Genomic DNA, 19129 nt, shown 5'->3' with positions numbered 1-19129 from the left:
CTCAATCGGAAAGTTAAGGATCTGGCATTTCTGTGAGCTGTGGTGTAGGTTGCAGACATGGCTTAGATCTGGAGTTGCTGCAGTTGGGGTGTAGGCTGGCAGCTACATTGTAGCTGATTCGACCCCTAGCCTGGGAATTTCCATATGTTGCATGTGTGGCCCTAAAAAAAAAGAAAAGAAAAGATGGAAACAACCCAAATGTCCATCAACAGATGATTGGATTAAGAAGATGTGGTAGATATACACAAAGGAATGCTACTCAGCCATAAAAAAGAACAAAATAATGCCATTTGCAGCAACATGGATGAAACTAGAGACTCTAATACTTAGTGAAGTAAGTTAGAAAGAGAAAGACAAATACCATGTGATATCACTTATATCTGGAATCTAATATACAGCCAAATGATCCTCAGAAAAGAAAATCATAGACTTGTGGTTGAAGAGGAGAAGAGGGAGGGAGAGGGAGTAGGGTGGTTGGGGAGCTTGGGGTTAATAGATGCAGACTATTGCCTTTGGAATGGATTAGCAATGAGATCCTGCTGTGCAGCACCGGGAACTATGTCTGGTCATTTATGATGGAGCATGATAATGGGAGAAAAAAGAATGTATACATGTATGTGTAACTGGGTCACCATGCTGTACAATAAAAAAAAAATACTGTACTGGGGAAATAAAAAGAAAGAAAGAAAAGACAAGAAAAAACAATTCCATTCTTAAAAAGGATAAATTACTTAGAAGTAAATTTAACAAAAGAAGTGCAAGACTTGTTGCTGAAAACTACAAAGCATCATTGAAAGACATTAAAGACCTAAATACATGGAGGACCACCCTGTGTTCATGGATTGGAAGACTTGTTAAGATGTCAGTACTCCCCAATTTCATCTACAGTTCAATGAAATTCCTATCAACATGTTAACTGCCTTTTTTTTGTGGAAATGGACAAATCAATCCTAAAATTCATATGGAATTGCAATGGACTCTGAATAGCCAAAACAATTATAAAAAAGAACAAAATTGGAGGACCCATCATTCTGCTTTCAAAACTTACTACAAAGCTATAGTAATCAAGACTGTATGTTACTAACACAAGGATAGGTATAAAGTAAAACTGAGAGCCCAGAGTTAAACCCATGCATTTACCATCACTTGATCTTTGACAAGGGTGCCAAGAGCATTCACTGAGGAAAAAATAGTATTTTCAACAGAAGGTGCTGGTTCAACCGGATATTCACATGCAAAAGAATGAAGTTGGACTTTTACCTCACATCATACATAAAAATCAACTCAAAATGGATCAGAGACCTAACCATGGGAGCTAAAACTATAAAACTAGTGGGGAAGAACTCAGGGTTAAGTCTCTATGACCTTGGATTAAGCAAGTATCACATTTATATCCATAGAATCTCAATACCTCTGGAAGATAACAAGAACCCACCGATGACAGTGACTGCATCCAAGGAAGGAAGCTGGAGAGCCGGGGAGTGGAAAGAGGGAGAGTTGCTTTCAAAAGTACATACTTTTCTTTGTCTTTTTAGGGCTGAATCCATGGCACATGAAATTCCCAAGCTAGAGGTCAAATTGGAGCTATAGCTGCCAGCCTACACCACAGCCACAGCCACATCAGATCCAAGTGACATCTGCGACCTACATTGCAGCTCATGGAAATGCTGGATTGTTAACCCACTGAGCAGGGCCAGGGAGGAACCCACATCCTCATGGCTATTAATCAGGTCCTTTAGCACTGAGCCACAGTGGGAACTCCTACCCATGGGTTTATTTTTGTCTTTATTGTCATTATTCTATGAGGTGGATCAAATAAGATGTTGCTGTGATCTATGTCAAAGAGCATTCTGCCTATGTTTTCCTCCAGGAGTTTTATAGTATCTAGCCTTATGTTTAGGTCTTTAATCCATTTTGAGTTTATTTTTGTGTGTAGTGTTAGGGAGTGTTCTAATTTCATTATTTTACATGCAGCGTCCAGTTTTCCCAGCACCACTAATTGAAGAGACTATCTTTCCTCCACTATATGTTCTTGCCACCTTTGTCATAGATTAGTTGACCATAGGTGCTTGGATATATTTCTGGGCTTTTATCCTGATATATAATTGTGTTTGTGTGCCAGTACCATGCTATTGTTGCTATTGCTGTTGTCTTTTTATGGCTGTGCCTGTGCCATGTGGAAGTACCCAGACTAAGGCTTGAATCGGAGCTACAGCTGCTGGCCTACACCACAGGCACAGCAACACGGGATCTGAGCCATGTCTATGACCTACAGCGCAGCTCACAGCAATCCCGGATCCTTAACCCCCTGAGGGCAGGGATTGAACCCATGTCCTCATGGATACTAGTCAGATTTGTTACTGCTGAACCGCAATGGGAACTCCAGTACCATACTGTTTTGATGACTATAGCTTTGTATTATAGCCTGAAATCATGGAGCCTGATTCCTCCAGTTCTGTTTTTTCTTTTCAATAGTGCTTTGCTATTTGAGGTCTTTTGTGTTTCCATACAAATTTTTAAGTATTTTGTTCTAATTGTGTAAAGAATGTCTTTGGTAATTTGATAGGGATTGCATTGAATCTGTAGATTGCCTTAGGTAGTATAGCCATTTTGACTATATTGATTCTTTCAATCCAAGAGCATGGTATAGCTTTCCATCTATTTGTGTCATCTTTAATTTCTACCATATAAGCCAGCAATCCCACTCCTGGGCACATATCCAGACAAAACTTTCATTGAAAAAGACACATGCAGGGTTCCACTGTGGCATAACAGAAACAAATCTGACTACTATCCATGAGGATACAGATTCGATCGATCCCTGGCCTCGATCAGTGGGTCAGGGATCCAGCATTGCCATGAGCTGTGGTGTAGGTCACAGATACAGGTTGGATCCTGCACTGCTGCGGCTGTGGCTGTGACCAGCAGCTGTAGCTCCAGTTCAGCCCCTAGCCTGGGAACGTTCACATGCTGCAGATGCAGCCCTAAAGAGCACCAAAAAAAAAAGAGAAAGAGAGAGAGACACACATACACAAATGATCTATCTATAAAACAGAAGCGGATCATGGACATGGAGAGCAGACTTGTGTTTGCCAGCAGGAGTGGGGAGAGGGAGGCTGATGTGGAGTTTGGGGTTGGTAGATACAGATACAGATGTTATATTTAGAATGGATGGGTGATGAGGTCCTGCTGTACAGCACAAGGAACCGTGTCCAGTCTCTTGGATTAGAACATGATGGAAAAAGAAAAAAGGTAAAAAAAAAAGAAGAATGTGTGTGTATGGGTAGCCAGGTTACTTTGCTGTATAGCAGAAATTGAAGGAACAATCTACATTCTAACATATAGAATCAACTTTAATTAAAATTTTTTAAATAAAATAAAATTTTTTTAAAAAGTTCCCAGAGTTCCCACCGTGGCGCAGTGGTTAACGAATCTGACTAGGAACCATGAGGATGCGGGTTCGATCCTTGGCCTTGCTCAGTGCGTTAAGGGTCTGGCGTTGCCGTGAGCTGTGGTGTAAGTCACAGATGTGGCTCAGATCCCATGCTGCTGTGGCTGCGGTGTAGGCCAGCGACTACAGCTCCAATTAGACCCCTAGCCTGGGAACCTCCATATGCCATGGGAGCGGCCCTAGAAAAGGCAAAAAGACAAAAAAAAAAGTTCCCTCTGTGGTGCAACAGGACCAGCAGCATCTCTGCAGCGCCAAGATGCAGTTTCAATCCCAGGCCCCACAGAGATGGTTAAAGGATCCAGCATTGGTGCAGCTGCAGCATAGATCACTGGCGCCTGTGGCTCAGATGGAATCCTGGCCTGGGGAATTCCATATGCCTCAGGGCAGCCAAAAAAGAAAGAAAGCCATCGGGGCTGGTATGCCCCAGGCCATTAAGTGAAAGAATGAGGCCTGCATCCAGCTTGAGTCCAGCAAGATAATGATCCTTAGAACTAAAGACAGGAATATATGGGAAGGGTGACATTCCAAAGTAAAGACCCTCGTACTAAAACCTAAGATGATTTAACATATTTTAGCATATGTTACCACCCTTCTGCTGACCAGAATAAGGGCCACAGAGTCCTAGTTTGAACTTCTAAGGGTCAAACCACTCTCCTTCCTGCTGCATGTGGAGGAGGAGCTGGTGATGAAAGTCTACGCAAAGACTAAGGAAGAAGGTGGTCTTCTCCCCTCCCCACTTTCCTTTGACTGTAAGAATGTAGCCCACCTAATCCTCAGGGCAGAGCCCCCTCCCTCGCCTGCCCGCTTGGATCCTTCGCAAGCATCCTATATTAATAAATCCACTTCTTGCCCGTCACTTTGTCTCTTGCTGAATTCCTTCTGGGCTGAATCACAAAGAATCTGAGCGCCAGTAAGTCCTGGGAGCAGGTGAGTGATCCTAATTAAAGGACCATGGGTTCAGGAGTTCCTGTCGTGGCTCAGTGGTAATGAACCTGACTAGTTTCCATGAGGATGCAGGTTCAATCCCTGGTCTCACTCAGTGGGTTAAGGATCCGCATTGCTGTGAGCTGTGGTGTAGGTCACAGACATGGCTCGGATCCTGTGTGGCTTAGACCAGCAGCTTTAGCTCCCATTGAACCCCTAGTCTGGGAACCTCCTATATGCTTCGGGTGCAGCCTGAAAAAAGCAAAAGACTGTGGGTTCAAATCCCAATCTGAAGTGTACAGTTTCACAAGGACAAAAGACCAAATATTATGACAAAAGATACTCCCATTGTTTTTGTGTTAAAGAAATTACCAGGGTCTTAGGAGCTCTGTGGCAGAAATAAGAGGGAGACCAAATACATATTCTTACAAGTTACACTCCTCTAGCCCTGCCCTGAAATCGGCAGTGCGCTCTAGGCCAAATAAGTGAATCTGTTGCAGAAAGGGCCTGAGAGTGGGCTCCTGTCTAACACTCAGGGCCTGAGAGTGGGCTCCTGTCTAACACTCAGACGTGAGCTGTCCGAGGAGACATATGTGCTGATGAAGCAAGAGGCTTTATGGTCAAGGGGCACCCGGGCAGAGGTGAGGGAGCCCAGGAGCACTCTTCTGCCACGTGGCTCATAGTCTCCGCTTTTATGGGAATGGGGCTGGTTTCCGGGTTGTCTCTGGCCAATCATCTTGCTCGGTCTGTACTTGATCTACCCAGGTACCTTCTTGGTGGTGCGCACACCCCTCAGCCAAGATGGATTCCAGCGCCAAGGATCCTGGGAGGTTGGTTGCTCCCAAATCCTTCTGGTCAGGCTTCAGGGCAGCGCCAGGCTCCTTATCAGGGCCTCCTGCTATGAGACAACTCATGCCAACAGCTATTGCCTTGTTTGGCCAAGGTGGGCAGTTTTGGTCAATGATCTCCTAACAAATCTAGCGCCCTAGAATGTTGTAATGAGGACAGCTGCTACAACAAACAGACCCCAAAATATGTGAGGCTCATACACAATGGAAATGTTACCACTGTGTTGTGTGTCATGTAACAGGACTGAGCAGCCAAATAGCCTTCCATGCAATCTGTCAGGTACCCAAGCTACTGGAAGAAATTGAGGCCCCGTGGTTACGCATAGTATAACTGCAGAACCAGCTCAAACGGGCCCTACCCTTTCTCTAACAAGATACTGAGCTGCTTTTCAGAGACAAGAGAACAAAAGTGCAAGTCATGCTTCAGGTGAAGCACAGGCAGAGGAGAAAAGTTTGACCTCAATTAACCTGGAACCAGTTTCTCCCTCTCACAGAACCAAAGTGACCGGAACCTGAACTCTGGAACATTTTGGAAGCCACGGGTCATTGTCTAGAAAGATCTAGTGCTGAAACCACTTTTCCACACCTCCCTGCAAATGGCCAAGTTCCACAGCCCTCCAAAAAACCTACCCCATCACACCTCCCCGGACCAACCCTCCTCCTCTAAGTCATCAAAGTTTGACCAAGCCTCAGCTTGGAGAGGCAGACCGGAGCTTTGCCCCCGTCTGCTAGCTTGGCCGCCCGGCCATAAAGCCTTTTCTCTCTGCAGAAGACCATCGCCGCCGTGTTTGGTCTTTCTTCTGCAGAAGACAAAAAGCCTACTTGCTTGCTTACAGTAGCAGAGCAGGGGGCCAGAATATAAGCAGCCTGCTGTTTGGTCTAGAACCCAGTTTCTGAGCCACACTGAGCCCAAACACCAAGCTGCTTAGGTCCGTTTTAGTTTTATAGTTGGGTTTTTTTTTTTTTGGTTTGGTTTGGTTTGGTTTGGTTTGGTTTTTTTGGTCTTTTGTCTTTTTAGAGCCGCGCCCACTGCATATGGAAGTTTAGGCTAGGGATCCATTCCGAGCTAAAGCTGCCAGCCTATATATACCACGGCCACAGCCACACAGGATCCGAGCCACGTCTGTGACCTACACCACAGCTCACGGCAACACCGGATCCTCAACCCACTAAGTGAGGCCAGGGATCGAACCCACATCCTCATGGATCCTAGTAGGGTTCGTTACCCACTGGGCCACAACAGGAACTCCTCATAGGTTTCTTATATCTTGACCCAGCATCATAAGGAACATTTTTATCAAATCAAGTACAGTGCTGGGAAAAAAAAAAAGAACAGTGCTGAGGCTGGTTTAGTGTTGCTGAATTCTCTCAGCTTTTGCTTATCTGTGAAGGTTTTGATTTCTCCTTCAAATCTGAATGAGAACCTTGCTGGGTAGAGTAATTTTGGTTGGAGGTTTTTTTCCTTTTATCACATGAAGTATATCATGCCACTCCCTTCTGGCCTGCAGAGTTTCTGCTGAAAAATCTGCCCATAACTTTATTGGGGTTCCCTTGTATGTTACTTGTTTCTTTTCCCTAGCTGCTTTCAAGATTTTCTCTTTGTCTTTAATTTTTGATGAATATGTGTCTTGGTGTATTCCTCCTTGGGTTTATTTTATATGGTACTCATTGTGCTTCCTGGATTTGAGTGAGTGGTTCCTTTCCCATTTTAGGGACGTTTTTGGCTATTATCTCTTGGAATATTTTTTCTGTCCCCTTCTCTCTCTCTTCTCCTTCTGGCACCCTTGTAATATGGATGTTGCTGCGTTTAACATTGTCCCAGAGATCTCTGAGACTCTCTTCATTTGTTTTCACTCTTTTGTCTCTTTTCTGTTCTGAATCCGTAATTTCCACTAATCTGTCCTCCACCTCGCTTATTCGTTCTTCTGCCTCCTGTATTCTGCTGTCAGTTGCTTCTAGTGAATTTTTTATTTCAGTTATTGTATTTTGCATCTCTTCTTGTTTAAGTTTTATATCTTGTATCTCATTGGTCAGGGTTTCCTGTAAGTTATCCCTCTTTGCCTCCAGTTTATTCCCAATGTCTTGCATCATCTTCAGCATCAACAGCCTAAAATCTTTTTCCTGGAGGCTAAGAATCTCCTCATCGCTTAGCTGTTTTTCTGGGTTTTTTCCTTTCTCCCTCATCTGAGTTATAGTTCTCTGTCTTTTCATTTTGATAGGTTTTGGGGGTGGTTTCCGTTTTACAGATACAAGAGTTGTAGCCTCTCTTACCTCTGGTGTCTGCCCCCCTTGTGGCTGAGAGAATTCAGCAACACTAAACCAGCCTTACAACAAATACTAAAGGAACTTCTCTAGGCAGAAGAGAAAAGACAGCAACAGGAAAAAAAAATTCCACAAATGACAAGGCTCACCAGTAAAGGTATATATACAGTAAAGATGTGAAATCATCCATGTACGATTATACCACCAAAATCAGAAATCATGAGAAGAGGTGGGTACAAATGCAGGACATTGGAGATGAACTTGCAATTAAGAGAACAACTTAAAACAATCTTGTATACATATAGACTCTTATATCAAAACTTCAGAATAACTGCAAACCAAAAATCTACAATTGATACACAAACAAGGAATCTCTGGAGAAGAAATATATCTCATAGTAAATAAGTGCATAATCTGCCATGAAGGGGGTCATTTGACATCATTCTTGGAATGCTGAAGTCTTCTTACATCTGATTCTGATTTCCTCTCCATCAAAGAATTTATGATAATTATAATTAAATAATACAAGTGTACAATTAAATAATATAGGTCTACAATTGTACTATTAATAACCATTTCTCTCCATGGTACAATGTAAAGTCTATAATGTCTTGTTTATCACATTACCTAGAATGGTGTAATGCCTTTATTGAAGAATCAATGAGATGTAACAAGTTGTGAGGACATATTTATATAGTTACACTGTTTTTTAACCAGCTTATGCATTTTATATTTTACTTATTTTCAGAGGGTGTATTATTTTTGTTATGCTTACCAGTTAGGTTATTGTTTTTATTATGCTATATAAAATATTTAATGGTATATATGGCTTTCTTCTTTATAAATTTTAGTTGTATAATACACTCAATTTTAATATAATGCTAATTGTTAAAGAAAAATTGAAATGTAATAGATAATACTAAATAGTAAAGATGAAAGCCATACAAAATGGGATAAAGTATAGAATAAATTTCCTATTTGTCTCAGCATATTTTCCATTCCACTTCTCCAAAGGGAGTCACTTAACATGTTTCTTAAAATCCATGATATAATAATATCTTTGAATGTAATTGCGTTTAAATATATGTATTTTATTTTGTAAAAAAAAAATTAAAGAATAGGCATTCTTCCTAAACCATGCAAACCGATCACTAAAAAAAAAAAAAAAAAAAAGCAGTGCTGAGGAGTTCCTGTGTGGCTCAGCAGGGTAAGGATCCAGTATTGTCACTGCAGCAGCTCAGGTTGCTGCTGTGGCATGGGTTTGATCCCTGCCTGGCAACTTTCACATGTCATGGGCAAGGCTAAAACAAAACAAAACAAAAAAACAGTGCTGAGTATGTTAACTTGGTATATAGAATATTTTAAATGAGGGTAAAATTGAATGAATGGTTGAATGAAAAATGACTGCTATAATGTGACTTCAGTTCTTTCCCTCTCATTTTACATTTACTTAGAGCTCTCTTTTATTATAAGCCACCTCAAATCCTTTCAGGTAGTAGATAGGTTTTTATACGAAATAAGTCAGAGCGTTGAAAATAAGGGCCCTGGAGTTCCCTGGTGGCCTAGTAGTTAAGGACTTGGCATTGTCACCAATATGACTCAGGTTACTGCTCAGTCTCGGGTTTGATCCCTAGCCCAGGAATTTTTGCATGCCATGGGTGAGGCAAAAGAAAAGAAAAGCAAAGAAAAGGGGGGAGGGGAGGAGAAGGGGGAGGGAAGGAAAGAAGGAAGGGAAAATAATGGACCCAAAATAGAAAGGACACTGACCTGTCTAGTTAAGCCACAGGGAGGCGACACCAGAACTACTTTTCTTAGGAAAGTCATCTCCCACGTCAGTTTAATCCAATCCAAGATTCATGCATTCGTTTGCTGTGGCTGCTGTAACAAATTATCACAAATTTACCAGCTTAAAACAACAGAAGCGTACTCTCTTATGGTTCTGGAGGCCCTGGAGGAGAATCTATTCCATGTGGCTTTCAGCTGCATCACTCCAGTCTTACCGGCAAGCACTTAAAATCTCCCTTTGATCCATCTTCACATCACCTTTGTCTTTATCAAATCTTCTTTGCATCCCTCTTATAAGAATATTATGGGAGTTCCGTCGTGGCTCAGTGGTTAACAAATCTGACTAGGAACCATGAGGTTGCGGGTTTGATCCCTGGCCTCACTCAGTGGGTTGGGGATCCGGCTGTTGCTGTGAGCTGTGGTGTAGGTCATAGATGCGGTTTGGATCCCAAGTTGCTATGGCTCTGGCATGGGCCGGTGGCTATAGCTCCGATTAGACCCCTCGCCTGGGAACCTCCATACGCTGTGGGTGTGGCCCTAGAAAAGACAAAAAAAAAAAAAGAATATTACTTGCGAGCACTCAGAGACCATCTGGATAATCCATGTTAATCACTCCACCTCGGAGTTCCCGTCGTGGTGCAGTGGTTAACGAATCCAACCAGGAACCATGAGGTTGCGGGTTCGGTCCCTGCCCTTGCTCAGTGGGTTAAGGATCCGGCGTTGCCGTGAGCTGTGGTGTAGGTCTCAGACTCGTCTCGGATCCCGCGTGGCTGTGGCTGTGGTGTAGGCTGGTGGCTACAGCTCCGATTAGACCCCTAGCCTGGGAATCTCCATATGCCGTGGGACCGGCCCAAAGAAATAGCAAAGACAAAAAAAAAAAAAAAACACTCCACCTCAAAAAAAATTTTTTTTTTTTTGGTCTTTTTGCCATTTATTGGGCCGCTCTTGTGGCATATGGAGGAAACAGGGTCTTTGCAGATGTAATCGAGTTAAGATGAGGTCACCAGGGTGGGCCCTAATCTAAAGTGACTGGTGCTCTTATAAGAAGAGGGAAATGGGAAGATCCCTGGTGGTCCAGTGGTTAGGATTCAGTGCTTTCACCGCTTCAGGGAGTTTGGGTTGGTACATGCAAACCACTACATTTAGAATGGGAAAGCAGTGAGTCCTACGCTACAGCACAGGGAAGAGCATCCACTCTCTTGGGATGGAACATGATGGAAGATAGTACGAAAAAAGAATATATTTACATGTATGACTGGGTCACTATGCTATACAGCAGGAATTGACACAACAGTGTAAATCAACTATTCTTTGATAATAATAATAAAAAAAAAACCTGTGGGAGTTCCTGTTGTGGCTCAGTGGATTACAAACCTGGCTAGTATCCATGAGAATGTAGGTTCAAACCCTGGCCTTGCGGCTCGGATCTGGCGTGGCTGTGGCTGTGGTGTAGGCTGGCAGCTGTAGCTCCAATTTGACCCCTACCCTGGGAATCTCCATATGCTGCAGGTGCAGCCCTAAAAAAAAAAAAAAAAAGAGAATGTACTAGGTAGGTACTTGCTATTATATTATACACACACAGTTCATGTCCTAGGATTGCTGTAAGGAAGCCAAAGGCTGAGCGCCTTAAGAGACCACAGAAATTTCTTCCCTCACAGTTCAGGAGGTGGAAGCCTGAAGTCCAGGGGTGGGCAGCATCATGTTTTCTCCAAGGACTCCAGGGAAGAGTCCTTTCATGCCTCTTTCAGTTACTGGTGGTTCCTTGGCTGGTAGACACATCACCCCAGCCTCTGCCCCCGCCAGAGCGTGGTGGTCTCTCTGTGTCCGGCATCGTCACGTGACCTTCGCCTCTTCTAATAAGAACACCAGTCAGTCACAGACACGGAGGGTAGACTTGTGGTTGCCGAGGGGGAGGAGGTGGAATGGACGGGGCGTTTGGGGTTAGTAGATGCAAACCATTACATTTAGAGTGGATAAGCAATGGGGTCCTACTGTACAGCACAGGGAACTCTATCTAGTCTTTTGGGATAGACTGTGATGGCAGAAAATATGAGAAAAAGAAGGTATATCTATATATGAATGACTGGGTCACTTTGCTGTGCAGCAAAAATTGGCTCAGCGTTGTAAATCAAATATACTTAAAAAAAAAAAAAAGAACACCAGTCAGATTTAGATTAGGGCCCACTCCAGTGATCTTGTCTTCATTACACCAGCAAAGACCCTATTTCTAAATGAGGGCACATCCTGAGGTATTGGGGGTTAGGCCATTAACCTATCCTTTTGAGAGACACAATTCTACCCATAACGCATACACACCTATACATATTGCAAATAAAGCTATATGTTGATATACACATATATATATCCCTTTCCCTCTGACTTCAACTGCCGTATTTATTTTATATAAGGATGGTTATTAGCAGTTAATTTTTATTTATTTATTTATTTACTTATTTTTGTGGCTGCACCCACAGCATATGGAAGTTCCCAAGCCAGGGATTGAATCGGCGCCACAGCTGCTTCTTAGGCCTGATCCTTTACCCCACTGTGCCGGGCAGGGGATGGAACCCGTGTCTCCTCAGCCACCCAAGTCGCTGCAGTCGGATTCTTAACCCTCTGTGCCACAGTGGGAACTCCTATTAGTGGTTAATATGACAATTTCATCTCTAGATTACAGAATACTCAGCTAGAGCTGTGGTTGAATTGCGGAGGAATTAGCATCATTTCGAGACAGCTGTAGGGACACTGTTCCCTTGGGGAAAAGGTGAGTGTCTTCATCTGTTTGAAGGATAGTTGCATTTATCTTGTTGGGCAAAAGCATAACGTTGTTTTTCTGTAACATGGAAGCTCACATATAGGTGTTAATGGATGTAGAGGGGTGGCTTGTGTTGTTTATTGCTGCCTTTCGACTCCTGTCTACCCTTCTACCTTCTGCTCTGACACGGTGGAGCTGGAACTCCGCCCAGTTTCTCCCGCTCATGGGCTTCCTGCCAGCGTCTGCCAGCAGGGGGCGCTAGAGGAAGGCTGCCGTTGGGACCTGCCCTGTGAATTTGCTGGGCCTCTGTTGCATTTGCAGCAGTGGGCACTTCACCAGCAGTGGGCATTTCACCACAGGCAGCGGCAGTTGACCTCAGCCTTCAGCTTGTTCTGGGGTCCAGGCTCCTGCCTCCCCACAGCCCCTCGATATACTCACACCAATGATACCGCATCACTTCTTGGAGGTTGGAGCCCAGTGACAGGAGGCCCTTCCTCCGAGCAGTTGGGCTGGTAGCCCCAGCTGGGTACACCTCTCCTCAGAGGCCAGAAACTCACCTCCAAGAGGCCCCTCCAAGTTTTCAGGATCTTTCCTTTGCTCCTCCAGTCCTACAGGTGGGAGTTGTTCCTGGAGTAGCCTGTACATCTTGGTGTGGCCTCTGTGTCCCATTCTTGCTTTCTCAGTCCTCTAGCCCCTGTTTAACCAATACCCCAGCTTCCATTCTAGTGTGTAGTAGATTCTAGTGTGGAATCTACTTTCTGGACTGGACCCTGACTGATACAGATCATTTCTAGACAAAGGGAAAAATATCAACTTTACTGTGTTAAAATCAGAAGTCAGGAGTTTCCACTGTGACAGAGTGGGATAAGGACTTGACTGCAGGAATCCCTGTTGTGGCTCAGGTGGAAACAAATCTGACTGGCATCCATGAGGACGCAGGTTCGTTAACCCACTGAGCAAGGGCAGGGACCGAACCTGCAACCTCATGGTTCCTAGTCGGACTCGTTAACCACTGCGCCACGACGGGAACTCCGCAAGTCCCTATATTTTTATGGGCTTTGTCTCCCATCCTCTGGCTTGCCTGGGCCTTACTAAGGTAGCTAATGTCCTGCTCTTCATGTCCAATCAGAATAAGGTCGTCAAGGCCGTGAAGGCCAAACTTCTGCAGACTAGATTACGAGAACAGGAGGGTTGACATGGCCCTGAGGCAAGACCATAAAGGTATACCGTGGGGCATGCCAGGTGACATGTAACCACTTTGGGTAACACCTGCAAGTTGTTACAGAGAAAACATCATTTGCCAGAACAAAAGCTCTACCAGGGGGCCATGACACCCTGCTAATTTGCTCCAATAGAGATATCACATCTGGAATAGCAGCTGTAATTGGAGTCACCTGATCATGTTTTTCTTTTTTGTTGTTTTTTGTTTGTTTGTTTGTTTAGGGCTGCTCCTGTGGCACATGGAGGTTCCCAGGCTAGGGGTCCTATAGGAGCTGTAGCCGCCCACCTATGCTACAGCCACAGCAACGCCAGATCCGAGCCACATCTGAGACCTACACCGCAGCTCACAGCAACACTGGATCCTTAACCCACTGAGCGAGGCCAGGGATCGAACTCACAACCTGATGGTTCCTAGTTGGGTTTGATAACCACTGAGTGAAGATTCAACTGCTGGCCACCTGTTCATTCAGGAACTAGGACGTACCCACCGGATGGGTCCATGTCCTGCTTAGCTCACTGTGATGCAGGCTTTAGCCAAAATTCCATTTACCATCTGATGACCATAGGCTCCCACTGGCATTTTGGGTTCCCAAGGAATTAATGACAATTCAAAGCTAGTATATAGGAGTTTCCAATGGGATCAGGGGCGTCTACACAGTACTAGGACACAGATTTGATCCCTGGCCCGGCACAGAGGGTTAAAGGATCTGGTGTTACCTCAACTGTGGCTCCGACCCTTGGCCTGGGAACTCCATATGCTGTGGTGCGGCCAAAAAAAAAAAAAAAAAAAGCCCTAATCTAATAATTTCTAAAGAGTCTGAGAATGTCCCTTTCCCCAAGACACAGTTACCCTAGTAAATGGCTGCAGGGCCCTTGGAGAAAAACCCTGAACAAGACTTTTTTTCTTTTCTTTCTTTTTTTTTTTCTTTTTTGTCTTTTTAGGGCCGCATCTTCAGCATATGGTGGTTTCCAGGCTAGTGGCTGAATCAGAGCTGTAGCAGCTGGCCACAGCCACACCACGCCAGATCCCAGCTGCATGTGCGACATACACCAGAGCTCATGGCAGTGCCAGATCCTTAACCCACTGAGCAAGGCCAGGGATCAAACCTGCGTCCTCATGGATGCTAGTCAGATTCATTTCTGCTAAGCCACAATGGGAACTCCCTGGAAAAGATTTCTATTGCATGCTTAGGGGATTTTGCAAGATCCTGTCTCAAGGAGACGTTGGACTCAACTCAGTGAAGGGGCTCTGATCCTATGAACCTGCCTTAGATCCTCAAACTGGGTGGGTACTGTGACCATTATTGTGAGGACAATGGGTTCTGGCCACTTGACCTCTCAAGTTTCTGCTCCACAGATCAAGAAATATTTAAAAATTTTTTTTCTTTTCAGGGCTGCACATGCAACATGTGGAGGTTCCCAGGCCAGGGGTCAAATCAGAGCTGCAGCTGCCAGTCTATACCAAAGCCACCACAGCAACGCTGGATCAGCAACCCACTGATCGAGGCCAGGGATTGAACCTGCATCCTCATGGATGCAAGTCAGGTTCTTAACCTGCTGAGCCACAATGGGAACTCCTCAAGAAATATTTTATAGGAGTTCCCTGGTGGCTCAGCAGGCTAAGGATCCTGCATTGTCACTGCTGTTGGACAGGTTCAATCCCTGGCCCAGGAATTTCCACATGCTGTGAGTGTTCCACATGCTGTGAGTGTTGCTGTGGTGGCTTTGGTATAGACTGGCAGCTGCAGCTCCGATTTGACCCCTGGCCTGGGAACCTCCACATGTTGCATGTGCAGCCCTAAAAAGAAAAAAAAGTTTTTAATTTTTTTTTTTTTCTTAGGGCTGTACCTGGCATATGGAAGTTCCCAGCCTAGAGGTCGAATTGGACCTGCAGCTGCCAGCCTATACCACAGCCACAGCAAGATGGGATCCAAGCTGCGACCTACACTGCAGCTCACGGCAACACTGGATACTTTTTTTTTTTTTTTCTGCCAAATCTTGGGCCGCTCCTGTGGCATATGGAGGTTCCCAGGCTAGGGGTTGAATCGGAGCTGTATCTGCCAGCCTACACCAGAGCCACAGCAACTCAAGATCTGAGCTGCATCTGCAAACTACGCCACAGCTCACAACAACGCCGGATCCTTAACCCACTGAGAGAGGCCAGGGACCGAACCCGCAACCTCATGGTTCCTAGTTGGATTCGTTAACCAACTGAGCCAACTCAGTGAACTCCAACACTGGATCCTTAACCCACTGAGTAGGGCCAGGGATCAAACTCTCATCCTCATGGATAGTAGCTGGGTTCATTATCACTGAGCCACAATGGGAACTCCCCCAATTTTTTTTAATAAATATTTTACAGGTCATTCATCTATTTTATTCCTAGGGGTACTATGGCCAATAGCCACCCTTGAAACCCATGCAGATCAAAACATTCTGATTACTATTCTCGGATACCCATTTTGTCTCTGGTAACTAAAGGCTTAGTCTCTCCTAATCCAAGACTGCAGCCTTCCTAGTGAAATATGGGAGCCCATTTCAGGGGTGGTATCCCACTACTCATGGCCTATAGGAAGCAGCCAGCACAGGGCTGGTCAAGGACATTGGTAGTCCCCTTGTCACAGAATTCCTAATACCTTCAGGGTAGCTGTGTCCTCTGGAACTTCTCAGACGCCGCAATGAAGAAGGGATGTGTCCATTACATGTACAAATCCACTTCATATTTCTTCCCTCCTGCATGTTTGGGCTCCTTCTCTGACACAATTCCAGGGAAGTAACAGCACCTCACTTCACTGAATGGAGGTGATTGCCAAGTCCACGTTCGGGTCAATCAACCAAGCAAACTGCTGACTCTTCTCCCAGCTGCACAAGCGAACATCCTGCAGCAGACTACAAAATAAAATGGCAACAAGCCAGGAGTTCCTGTTGTGGCTCAGCAGGTTAAGGGCCCATCTTGTCTCCATGAGGATGGGAATTAGCTTCCTGGCCTCGCTCAGCCTTGCTCAGTGGGTTAAGGATCTGGTGTTGCTGCAAGCTGCAGTGTAGGTCACAGATGTGGTTCGGATCTGGCATTGCTGTGGCTGTGGTGTAGGCTGGCAGCTGCAGCTCTGATTCAACCCCTAGCCTGGGAACATTCATGTGCTGCAGGTGTGGCCATAAAAAGAAAACAAACAACAACAAAAACCCCAAATGGCACCAATACCTCCCCTCTCTGTACGTAAACCCCTTCGCAATGTGATGGTACTAAAATGCCCATTGAGGGGGGCATCTATTTCTTCACGCCCTTAAATCCCATGTGGCCTGTGATGTGCTCTGACCAACAGAATATGGCAGCGGCGATTCTGTGGGTGTTCTGAGGCCATGTCCCCAGAGGCCCTGCAGCTTCCATCAGCCCTCTCTCAGTGCTCCGAGACTGCCAGGGGAAGAAGCCTGGGTGGTCCCCCTGGGGGATGAGAGACCACAAAGAGAGAAAGTCCCAACTGATGGCCAGCACCAACAGGCCAGCTGTCTCGAGTCATTCATCCAGTCCCAGCCAAGCCACCAGATGAGACCTGCAGAAGAGTCACCCAGCTGAGCCCAACTAAATCACTGACCCACAGAATCATGAGCAGATACAGCAGTTACTGTTTTATGCCACTGAGTTACACAGCAAGAGATCACCGGGGCATACATCCCACCCAGAATCTCTGGAAAGTGATCTCATACTGATGAATCCAGTATCATAACAGAAAGGCCATCTCTGATGAAACCAGGAGATAACTAATACTGAACTACAAAATGGGCAAAGGTGGTACCCAAAGCAATGGAGATGAAGAATGGAGCTGGGGGAAAAATAAATGGAGAGAGAGGCTTGCAGCTCAGACCTCAGGCAGGGCCAGCAAAGAGCAGTCCCCAGGGGGAGGCTAGTCTTTGGTAAAAGCAAAGCCTCAGGTGTGATCATGCTGAGGCCAAGGTGAAGGGCAAGGGCACAGGTGTTGAGAAGTCGGGATTGAGAGGCCAGGGGTGGGAAGGACCACCTATGTGGACACTAAACACATCAAGAACAAACCACTGCACTGGTTGCCACAGACTGCAGTGTAGGTGGTTTGGATCAACCAAACAACCTATTAAAAGTGGGCAGAGGAATTCCCTCTGCCCACTGGTTAATGAATCCGACTAGGAACCATGAGGTTGTGGGTTCGATCCCTGGCCTTGCTCAGAGGGTTAAGGATCCGGCGTTGTTGTGAGCTGTGGTGTAGGTTGCAGATGCGGCTTGGATCCCGCGTTGCTGTGGCTCTGGTGTAGGCTGTCGGCTACAGCTCCAATTAGACCCCTAGCCTGGGAACCTCCATATGCCACAGGAGCAGCCCTAGAAATGGCAAAAAGACCGCAAAAAAAAAAGTGGGCAGAGGTGCTGAAAAGGCAGTTTTCCAAAGAGGACATAACGACGACCAACAGGTACATGAAAAGATGCTTGACATCACTCATCAGGGACAAGCACATCAAAACCACAATAAGCTATCACCTCACACCTGTCAGAACGGCCATCATCAAAAAGATCCGACCTAACAAGTGGAGGATGTGGAGAAAAGGGAATTCCCCTGCACTGATGGTGGGAATGTAAAGTGGTGCGGCCACAATGGAGGTTCCTCCAAAAATTAAAAATAGAACTATGATATGAGCCAGCAATTCCTTGCCTGCGTATTTTTCCAAAGAAAACAAAACCACCTGTTCAAAAAGATACATGCAGGAGTTCCTGTCATGGCTCAGCAGGTTAAGAATCTAACTAGTATCTATGAGGATGCAGGTCCAATCCCTGGCCTCGCTCAGTGGGTTAAGGATCCGGCCTTGCCACAGACTGCAGCATAGCTCACAGATGTGGCTCAGATCTGGCAATGCTGTGGCCATGGTGTAGGCCAGTAGCTATAGCTCCAATTTGACTTCTAGCCTGGGAACTTCCATATGCCAAGGGTATGGTCATTAAAAAAAAAAAAAAAAAAGACACATGCAACATGCATCCTACGTTTGTTACAGTACTATTTACAATAGCCAAGATATGGGAGAAACCTAAGTGCCCATCAGTATCAATAGATGAATGGATAAAGATGTGGTATATATGTATGTGTGTGTATGTATATATATATATGCATAATGGAATATTACTCAGCCATAAAAAAGAACGAAATCTTGCCATTTGCAACAACATGGATGGACCTAGAGGGCATCATACTAAGTGAAATAAGTCTAAAAAACAAAACAAACAAACATAACAGAAAGAGTCATAGATTCAGAGAACAAATAGATGGTAGTCAAAGGCGGGGTGGCAGGGAATGAGTGAAATAGGTAAAGGGAATTAAGAGGTACAAACTTCCAGCTCCAAAGAAAAGGAGTCACGGGGATGAAATGTACAGTGTGGGGAATACAGTCGATAATTATGTAACACCTTTGTGTGGCGACAGGTGGGGAGCATTCTGTAATGCATAGACATACTGAATCACTACGTTGTACACCAGGAACTCATACAGTGTCACTCAATTATACTTCAAAAAAAATTATGACGGGGCGTTCCTCTGTGGCACAGCAGGTTAAGCATCCAACATTGTCACTGCAGCAGCTTGGGTTCAATCCCGGCCTCAGGAACTTCTACCTGCCTCAGGTGTGCCCAAAACAAACAAACTATATATATATATATATATATATATATATATATATGATTGGAGTGGAAGGGCAGTGAATTAGGTGCTAAACCCTAAACACTTCAAGGATTCAGGAGTAACCAGGGGTGGGTGGATATCTGCAGCAACAGTTCCACTACACAGCAGGAGATTTAGAGCTGGGGTGGGGGGAGAGGGAAGAGTCTGGAAGCACAGCAAGGAGATCACCGACCCCACCCCCTGCCCAGGG

Source organism: Phacochoerus africanus, chromosome 9, assembly GCF_016906955.1.
Source record: "Phacochoerus africanus isolate WHEZ1 chromosome 9, ROS_Pafr_v1, whole genome shotgun sequence".
Classification (NCBI taxonomy): Eukaryota; Metazoa; Chordata; class Mammalia; order Artiodactyla; family Suidae; genus Phacochoerus; species Phacochoerus africanus.
This window is presented reverse-complemented; position numbering follows the sequence as displayed.